Source organism: Aulonocara sp. 'chitande type north' Nkhata Bay, linkage group LG6, assembly GCF_057382095.1.
Source record: "Aulonocara sp. 'chitande type north' Nkhata Bay isolate Kocher_YH1m ecotype deep benthic linkage group LG6, A_spYH_male_GT1.1, whole genome shotgun sequence".
Taxonomy (NCBI): domain Eukaryota; kingdom Metazoa; phylum Chordata; class Actinopteri; order Cichliformes; family Cichlidae; genus Aulonocara; species Aulonocara sp. 'chitande type north' Nkhata Bay.
Genome location: NC_141349.1, coordinates 30607562 through 30616278, shown reverse-complemented (window position 1 = coordinate 30616278; position 8717 = coordinate 30607562). Strand labels below are relative to the sequence as shown.

The window sequence follows — 8717 nt, the reverse complement described above, 5'->3', positions numbered from 1 at the left end:
AAGCTACCAGACAGTGCAATGAAGCATGCTGCATATTTGTGTAGGAGTTGGAGTAAATGACCTCTATGCATATGAGTGTGGTGAGGGGGCAATGGACAGCTGCAGTAATAATGTAATTTTACAATTACTCTATTCTGAGTACTTTACTGAAGTACAGTTTTAATGTACTAAAAGTTTTATAAGTGTTTCTAAATTCTGCTTGTAGCCCACTGTTATGTATCCACTATTATGTATTTCTTATTTGGTATTTTGGCTACGGTTAGGGTGCTATTGCACTCCAAAATATTTATTTCAAAGCTTTAGTTATTTATTATTTTTTACTTTATGATAAATAGATTTATGTCTATTTATATAATAAGCTATATTATAACATCCATTATTATGATGCACATGTAAGAGATGGATGTATTTTCTGGTTATAAAAAGTGAAGCTAATTCAGAAATACATTAAACCTGTATTCTTTTAATGGCCTGCAGGGGTCGATGTATGTAAATTAACCTTGAAGTTCATTTTGTAAATAATGGTCAGTCTAAGAGTTAGGAGGATTATTGAGAATTCAGTTGATTTAAACCTTGCTACTCACATCAGGTTTCAAAACACTATGATATTCATGGCTGCATGTGAGCACCACTATATTTATTTCTGATCAAGTAAATGATCTTTGTCACCCTCTGCCACCAAATGGTGATTGTATCACAACAAGCTCTAAATGTAAGCTAAAAGGTATGTTTGTATGGGACAAACATTAAATATGCACACACACAAAGTGTGACGTTTAATGGTTTGGCAGTAATCATGTGAAGAACAAGAAAAATGTATTTGATTTGAATGACATCATCCCAACTCCCTTGTAAAGTAAATACAATAAGCATAAATGGAAGCTATTTTTTCTTTTTTGTAGGAGGGAATACCTTTTTCTATACCAGTAAATATCAAAACTCTTATTTAAGCTGTCATTTCATTAGGGACAGCTACATAGATAGTTGCCTCACAACAAGAAGGTCATGAATTCACATCCACCATCTGACTGGGGCTTTTTTCTGTGTGGAGTTAGCATGTCCTCTCCATCTCTATGTGACTATGTTTCAAAATTTAAGAAGTTCAGAAAAGAAACTATGACACAGGCTGAACTTCATAACATCCCAGCCTCAAGAAACACATGCAAAAGAATTGGTACATTGACCAAAGTTACAAGGAGTAAAACTAATTTCCATTTTTAAGGAACCAGTATTATTTCGGTTAGTTTTTGTGTATGTGGAGACTTTGACAAGAACACATATACTGACACCGCCCCTGCTTCTCGGGCTCCTGTTCTTTCAGGCCCGTGTCGGGGGGTCCTAGCTCCGCCCCTGGTTTCTTCAAGGATGTTGGAAGCAGAAAGAGGGAAGTAGTGACACGCTGTTGGACACTAACCCACAGTATCGTTGCATTTCGGATATATTCTCTCTGCTAATGAATTATAATCTAGGCATTTCTTCCTGGAGGTGAGTGGAATAGCACTCTACAGCTCTTTTATTTGTTTTTGTGACGCTGCAATCGCTAAAACTTAACTTAGGGTCGGGGGTCAACGGTCATTATTAATACGCTTTTAATATGAAAGCACCTAATAGCTCAGTATAAGGTGTACTAATGCTGTAATATTTACTGTTTTTTTTGTATGCGATCCTAGATGAGTCAAAGCGTTTAAACAGGAACAAACAGCACTGCTAATAATGACATTTCCAGTGTCGGCGTTAGCTTCCAACGGTCGTTTACATCTAATGTTAGAGTAGCGGCTGAAAGCACGCCTCGGCAAGCCCTTTGTTGCTCTGCCTGTTGGGACAAGTGCATATGAATGCAATTAATCCTCTTGGATTTTCTCATGTTCTCCCTCTAAAGTTAATCGTAGTCGCCGTGTGCCGAAAAATTGAATTTGCCGTAAGCCTTACACCCCTCCCATTTATTTTTCGTGGAACGTAAGAGGTGGGTTTGACACACCATGTTTCCCCGGAATGACAGGAACGGACGGTTTCACATGAAAGTATGACACAACTAACGTGAAACCATTTGTGTGTCACTGCTGATTTTGAAAATGTGTGTTTCCATTTGTTAGTTTTTACCAAAACAGAGGCAGGGAGGTGAGTTATTGAAATGCTGATTAGAAGTTAACCAAGTCACAACAGGTAGGAATAGTTGCGTTCAAGTGTCAGTGTACTTAAAGTTAAAACCAAAGACTGTATATAAAAGACGTTGCACACTGGTTTGGAGTCTTTTTGAAGGCTCAGCATTAAGCTGTGTTAATCTTTTGAAGCCACATGTGACCATATTTGGGAGAGATAGTGGCATGTTGCGGTATCCTCTAGCTAGCGGGCTTGGTTAGCAATCTGCATCTATTAACTGTACCACAGACTTGCAAATCTGCTGCCGCCAGACTAACAAAACTCTACAATTTCACGCACAGAGAAGCAGAAACTTTCTGGACAGTTTGCACAAACACTCAGAGGTTCAGTTTGTTGACCCAAAGCCTGCCAGACAGCAGCCAGCTTCAGTTTCCTGTGTTGGGACACCTGTCATTTAAAGTGGCTACACCTTTAACTCCAGCATTCAGTTGGACATGTTTAAAAGAGAAAAAAAACCCACTATGGTTTTGTGTTTAGGTGGGAAACTGTCAGTAGAGGCCAAAACAGGCTTTATACCTCGCAGTAAGCATGGTTTTTAATGCTGTACAGTTGGACATGTTAATGTGGGAGTCTTTTGGGACGCTCTTCTGGAGCCAGCTGGATGTGCCCATTAAAGGAACCACAGTTTTTAGGACTTCCTGTGTTTTGTTTGTTTCCCTCCTTATGCACTGTAGAGCAGGGTCGTATTACAGGAAGCATGTTCAAAAAACTTTTTAAGAATATACTTGAGAACCTTTGAGAACTTTCAGAAAGGCTAATCACAGATCAATCATCTTTGAGTATGACAAACATTTTTTTCCATCCGTGTGACCAAAAACAGCACAACAAATAAATAATCCTTAACCAGTAAGTTATTCTAAAGCTTTGACAGATAAGGTTGTTTTTAAAGAGTGATTGTTACAGTCCAAAAATATTTACAGTGGAGGGAAACTGGCTGACAGCTGCAGTACTGTCCATAGAGTCACATACTTAGAAACATGGAGGCAATTTATTCTGAGCTGATCATAAATCTGCTATGTAATTGCTTTCTCTGTCCATATAGACTGACAACTGAAGTATTGTAAAAGCGATCAGTTAAATATTTTAGAGAACGTTACGAATGAGAAAATGAATCGGAGGGTCAGTCAGCTGATTCGGGTGCAGCAGGAGGGGAGGAGTCAGAGAGAAACTTAGACTATGTTGACAAAAATCTGCCAGTGAGCAGATTTAGTTCGCAGAGTCTGTTACCTTGGTTACTAACTCAGAGTTTAAGTTAACTCTCTAGAACAGAAAACGTGGGTTTTCCATTAACTTATGGTTAACAAATTCAGAGTTGTTTGTTAAACCTACTTCCTGGAATTAAGTCCTGGGTTATCATAGGACACACAAAGCTCAGTGTGATCTCAAGTGAGCTAAAGCTATAATTTAATAACCTATATGGGGGGGGGGGGAGGAAACATATCCCTCTAAATTTCTTTGAGAACATTGTAAAGAAGTACAGGAACATCAATGGGGGGAAAAAAGAGGCAGCTTTAAATAATAGATCTCAGGTTTTGACACATTCATTTACTGTCAATACATTTTTACTATGATATGTACACAGTGGAGCTATACAGGCACAAAATCTTCACATATAGTGGATTTGTAAATATAGAACAATAGCATTTTATGTCTTTATGTTTCAAATAATGTGTCTAGATCCAAAAATACTTTGTTACTTCTTTATAGTAATCCAGGCACCAACACTACGACAGAAATATCAGTTTTACTGAAAAACATGACATAATTAATGACTGAACACAATGCAGAGCCATCCATGGTGCTGAACTGGACCTTCTGGAGGGCTACGTGTTTGACATCGCTCTTGTAGAGAGTTGTCTACTCTGTTTTTGTTACTAAAAAGAGCATTGAACCTTCTCTGATTCACTGGTTGGAGGCAGAAAGCCGTGTAGACGCAAACACATATCAAGCACATGTTGATTAATGTCGAGACAAAAAAGTGTTGCAGATATACTTTAGTTATACTCAGTGGAGGTCTTCTCTTTCACCGCCTCTTACTGCATATTTGTTTAATGATGGTTTGCAAGTAGTTCGAAGCATCACGGTTACTTCAGGAGCTAATTTTAAAATTGAAATTTAGTGTAGCGTCATTGTCACCCACCCCTGATATGTGGGAGGGAGGTGGGTGATATGATCAAAATGATCACTGCAATAAGTATCACATCATCACACAGTTTGACTTTAAAGTCATGTAATGAAATCATTATGTTATATTGCTCACCCCAGCCTCACTGACATCACAGGATGAAACTGAAACCTGTATTATCTCTGCATCTCTGTGTACAACATGAAATAAAAAGAGAATTATTGCGGTATATGCTTATTACATTAACTTTCTACTAACTTTATGCAATCATGAAGGAAATTCAGAAAAAAGAGGAAATTCACTGGCACATAAACAGGCACAGAAGGCACGGTGTTTCCATGTAATGGCTAGCAAACAGCTGTTTCTGTGTGGTTGGAGTCATGTGATGTTTGCACCAGTTTCACATTTGTCACCTCTTTACAAAAGAAAACTGTAGCCTAGTTTCATTCAGAAAGTTCATCTTACTTGTTTGACAGCCTCCCACAGACAAAAGCCAAAAATGTCACATGTCCCCGTTTTTATCAATCAGCAATAACACAAAAGGATCTAAGCTCAAGTTTAACAAGTCAAAGGTCAGCAAATTCGTTTATTTTACCTTCAGAAGTCATGCCATTAATCTGCTTAGCTTTACTTCTCAAAAAGTACACAGTTTTGTTGGACGTTATGGGATATGCGTTATCTGCGTGTTCTGCTTTTACTTGTTTGTCAAACTGATTTTAAAGGTTCTTAATTGATGACGTATTGATCCTATGTTGGGTGGCATATACTCCAGCCCTGAAAATAACATGTTTTAACACTTCAGACAAGGATCACTGTCAAACCAACTAACCTTAACCTGTTTCCACAGCGAGTAATCCAAACTACGCAGTGGCATTTTAATAACTGTCCTCGTGTTGTGGATGGTCTAATCTCAAAAGTTTTCTTGGTTCAGTTTTGTCTGTTTGGTTTCAGCCAGAGACACAAAAACTCTGCCAGCTCTGCCAAATTAACTTCTTTGTGACAAGGGAGCAATGAAAAGTAACTTCTTCTTTTAGCGTGACTGAGCAGTGTCGGAAGTTTTAACTTTTAGAAATAGTTCAGTTAGAAAATGAGATATCGTCTTTAGATGGAAACAAGCTGTTAGGTTCTATCTCCGTTGAACCTTACGGGGTTTCTTTTCATGTGAAACTGTGATTGTCAGATACATCTGCTCAGAGGTTTAAGTTTTCATTTTTTGTTACTTCCCCATTTGTCAAACCACAGTCCTCTTTTTCTCTCAACAACAAAGGCTGGAAAAGATACCATTCATTTCCATGCATTTATAGTGGTAAGTATGGAAAGCCCTCAGCTTGTCCTTTTGTTTTTTGGGGGTCTTCCATGATGTTATCTGTTTTCAGCTAAGAACACACCCAGAAAATGGTAAGCCCCTTTAAAAAAAAAAAAAAAAAACCCAAACAAACAAAAAAAAACCACCCACTTAAGTTACGGGAGTATCAAGCTACTGGCTCATATGCTGGGATTTTTTTTCCTCCATGCCAAACCTCATTCCACAATGCATGACATTTTATCTGAAAATATGGGAACATTCTAGGAATGCTTTGAAATCCAAAGACGCGTAAATCTGCAAAAAAGCTTTTTGTTGATAATGTAGAAGTCTTCAAAGTGCAGAGGAGTCCATGTCCACTTTGCATATTTATTGCGGCATTGAAAAGCTCATTTCCTTCCACATTTCATGCCAGTTTCGGAGGGGAGACAAAATGTCCTCACTCATATTCTGTCTCTGGCACTGCAGCAGCAGATTTGCGACTGCTTCATCTGTTTCGCTTTTTTTTTTTTAAAAAAGGCAAGCTGGGCTAGCTGAGAGGAATTTATCTGGCAAAAGCCTTACGCTAGCAGTTTTCTGAGTGTCGCGTTTCAACATTCACATGTGTCATGTGTTGTTTTGTGTAAGATTAGTTATTCATGTTAAGGATTGTAAGGAACTCATGGCGTGGGCCAAGGCTGTAGCTGCAGCATTGCAAAGCTTGCTGGTATGCAAGTTTGGGCATGAAGACTCTTGGAAAAGGTGCAGCGTTTTAGATGGGTTAGGTCACAGTCAAGGTGCTTCTCAAACGTGCTCATCATCTTCTAATGGATCTGAAATGGAACGATTGATCTGTTTTAGCCACCAAAGTGCTATCATCGTCAGCCAAAGAAATGTAATGGTATTAGTAAAGATTTAAGGTTTTGTTTAGAGCCAGTCATCATCAAGAGGTATTGTGGTTGGAAGCGAAGAATGAGGGGGCAGTTTTGATTGTTGCTCTCACTCTTTGGAGACGTACAGACACCACTGAAACTCGCACACTCTCCTACGCCTTCAGTAGCACTCAACTGTTGTGCCTGCTGGCATAATGACTGTCGGCTCAGTCATGATGAGTTTTAACCCTACACACCTAGCAACAGTAACAATCAGACCTCTTCTATAAAAAAAAGCCAAGAGAATCTCACTTCAAAAGAGTCCTCTGCTTTAACATTACATTAAAGGTTTTTGTTAAAGCAGAGTACTCCTTTTTATTTTGACAGGTGCATTTATTAGACATTCAGAAGCACTGGGTGTGCACCATCCACTATGCTGAGCCACTTTAATGCCATCTGACTCTTTCGGTGCTTCTCCTTTTTTGGTTACATTTAGTAAGCTTATTTTATTTGTCTTCATTCCATTAAGTGATTTACTGAGGTCCCTTTTATTTTGTTCTACTTAATTTTTTTTCCCACATTATTTATTTTTATTTAAAAAAATTTTTTAAGGGTTTTGCACAGACTGCACTTTTCCCTGTCTTATTCCACATGACTGAATACTCTGGACTGGATTCTGGCTTTAACAGTGGAGTTTGGGAGGTCACTCTCTTGCTACATTTATATCTTCTCCCATCCACAGACATGTACGTGCTGCGGGACATAAACAAAACTCGATAATGATGAGGATAGATTGCAGCATGCACTGCAAGATTATGACTTCATTCTTTGCTAAGGATGCTGTAATCTACTATATTCCTTCTAGCATGTAGTTGTTTGTTTCTATATTAATATTCACGCTGTCACATATTATAAAACCTTTAAGGCAGCGGTCCCCAACCTTTTTTGGGCCACGGACCGGTTTATGCCCGACAATATTTTCACGGACCGGCCTTTAAGGTGTCGCGGATAAATACAACAAAATAAAACTAGTACCGGTACCGAAAAAAAAGATTTATTCATAACACACGTGAAAAGACCCAGGAAAACCGAGTTAACGATAAAAACGATAACAAAATAACGCTGAAAACCGATTTAAAAACCCTGAAAACTATACATTTCACACCTGAGCCTCAACTCTCGCGGCCCGGTACCAAACGACTCACGGACCGGTCCGAGGCCCGGGGGTTGGAGACCGCTGCTTTAAGGTATGCTGCTGGCTGCTTGCCAGGTTGTTGTGAGTCTTTTTCACAGTCCTTTCGTTATCGTGTCTAGTCATTCGTTTACAGCACGGTGTTTCTTTGCCATCTCTGTTTGACCAGACACAAAGGCTCCATTAACAAGCCTAGATAGGATGGAAATATATTTTCACAAGCAGCATGTTCTTTTTTTTATGAGTCCTTTACTTTGGATTCTTGATTGTTTGGAAGAATATTTAAAAACACTCTATATAGACTATAACAAGTCTATATAAATATGTGGCTGTGAATTTAGGAATCTAATCCCAAATAGCGTGTTGTTTAGAGTCATGTTTGCATACATCTGCCCAGCAGTATAGATGTGCTGATTGTGTAACTGAGTGGAGTAAAGAATATGACTGCTGCCGTTGATGTTCAGCACCTTTAACAGACAAAACTTTGTCCCATTTCTCCTTCCAGTTGCCTCAGCTTTCAGAAGTTAAAGGGCTGAAGTAATAACACCCCTGTATTTGCCATAAAATGTTGAATGGAAACCATTAAATGTGAGAATTAGAAGGCAAAGTTTGGACTGATAAAGGTCAGCCAGTGAGTCAGTCTCTTTCTGAGAAGTGAAGAACTGTTCTGACCTGATGAAATAATACTAATAATAACAGATGATGAATATATATACCACTGTACCATTTCTTGACGGTCAGATTATTGTCTGGTTTAGACACCAGGCCTGAGGTAACACTTGGACAGCACATGAATGTTTTTCTAACTATCTAGCCACATATTCTAGTTAACTGATTTCATACACACTGTTCTGTCTGAGCCATCACATATGGCTCAGGTGGTCAAGCGGGTCATATACCAATCAGTGGATTGATCCTTGGCTCCTTCTGTCCATGTGTTGAATTATCATTAGGCAAGATGCTGAACCCCAGGTTAAACCCAAAAGAGGTTTTGGCCATGCCCCAATGGACATTCACCAGATGTCTAAACTTTAAAATTGAGGTTTAATTTGCTAAAACCTAAAATAAATAAATAAAAAAGCCTAG

The 8717-nt window shown here is 38.7% G+C and overlaps 1 protein-coding gene across 2 annotated transcripts in view; it reads left to right on the top strand.

Moving 5' to 3' along the window:
• The first annotated feature begins 1347 nt into the window (after positions 1–1347).
• LOC147328095 (inactive rhomboid protein 2-like) overlaps positions 1348–8717 on the top strand; it is a 41238-nt gene continuing 33868 nt past the window's right edge. For both annotated transcript variants that reach the window (XM_086296251.1, XM_086296250.1), the window contains exon 1: positions 1348–1485. The gene's annotated coding sequence lies outside the window, so the exon portion shown is untranslated. The remainder of the gene's footprint in view (positions 1486–8717) is intronic.